The sequence below is a fragment of the Limulus polyphemus genome, unplaced genomic scaffold, assembly GCF_000517525.1.
Source record: "Limulus polyphemus unplaced genomic scaffold, Limulus_polyphemus-2.1.2 Scaffold127, whole genome shotgun sequence".
Taxonomy (NCBI): domain Eukaryota; kingdom Metazoa; phylum Arthropoda; class Merostomata; order Xiphosura; family Limulidae; genus Limulus; species Limulus polyphemus.
Window position 1 is genome coordinate 891,020 of NW_013665737.1, and position 1,422 is coordinate 892,441.

Sequence of the window (1,422 nt, forward strand, 5' to 3'; positions counted from 1 at the left end):
GGGCATAAGCAAGATCGGATTTGATTTTATGACCATCCTTTTCCAACCCGGATGGCAGATCTCCACTCTTAAGCTGCCAGTCTTCTTCCTCAAACTTTTGTCCACCTCGCAGCTTGGGCCTACGAATGGTGCTTGAATACAGAAAACTGGTGAAGTGTATGTTGTGGGGTGATTGCTGATGGTGTCATCGTCAGAAGCTCTAGTTTGACAGAATGCTTTAGCTGAAGCCGAGATCATTTAAGGATTGGTGAAGAAGCCACTGATGTTGAGGTCCCAATATTGAAGACTTTGTCGCTTGAAGCTGTCCAATCAACGTTATAGCCACCTGGACCTGAGTGCCAGGATGGTTTTTGTCTAGACCTAGTACAAGGAAAGTTCTACTTAGGTTCAAACTGAAATTATCTCATTGAAGGTGAATACACATCTGATGATCGCAGTGCTTGATAATGGAACGCTCTCTGGTGGGAAATTTTAATCTAGCATGCGAGAGCTACGTCACGTTTTTGAGCATGTGTCTCTCAGTAGTGGATACAGGAGTAGGGTTTCAAAGGTTCGAACCCCACCCTTTTCGATGCGAAGTACCCTCAATATGCAACATATTTTTCATTGTGTTTAGATTTTTCTAAAAGCTGATAAAATAATCATTATTTAAATTTAAAACAACTCGTTATATAAATTTCATTACATCATTTTCCCTTTGCGGATAGCTAAAGGTCATTTAAATTGACTCTGCTGAGGTACTCTAAGCTATAATCTCCATTTCCCAAATATGTCAAGAAAATCATTCGCGTTGTCATGCGCTCTTTTCCATATGATCACTTTTTAAATTGGCGGGAAACCGGAACATGTCCATTTGAATGGACAGATTCCTCAAAACTGTCTATTTTGAAAAATGCCTGTCCATGATTCTTTCGTTTGTCTTTTAATATTATAAGTATAAAAACAAGTAACTTACTGCTAGCAGGTAAACTTTACACTTTACAAAGTGAAACTTAGTATACTAATGCATCACATACATGGACATAGCCTTGGAAGGGGTTAAATGTTGTATTCGTGCTCTGGGTACAAACAACGACTTTCGTGTAATAATAAACATAGTATTTTACCGTATTGCAATATTAACAGCCGTAAAGGAAGGGGGGAAGAAGTCCTAAATGTACCTGATTGTTCCCGGTACTCGCAAGAATAGACCTAAATACCAATAAATAATTCAATCAAGATTGTAAAAGTCACAATGGACAAAAAGAGAAAAAAGACAGGTATTACGGACAAACGAAAATTTTTCATGGAAAGGCAATTTCAGGATTGACTAATTTTAGATTATAGGATAAACAAATGTAGTTTCATGTTACAATTTGAAGCCACTGCCTGATCTCCTGATCGGAATTTAGGTCTTTGTGACCTAGGAGGGTCAGGTACTCT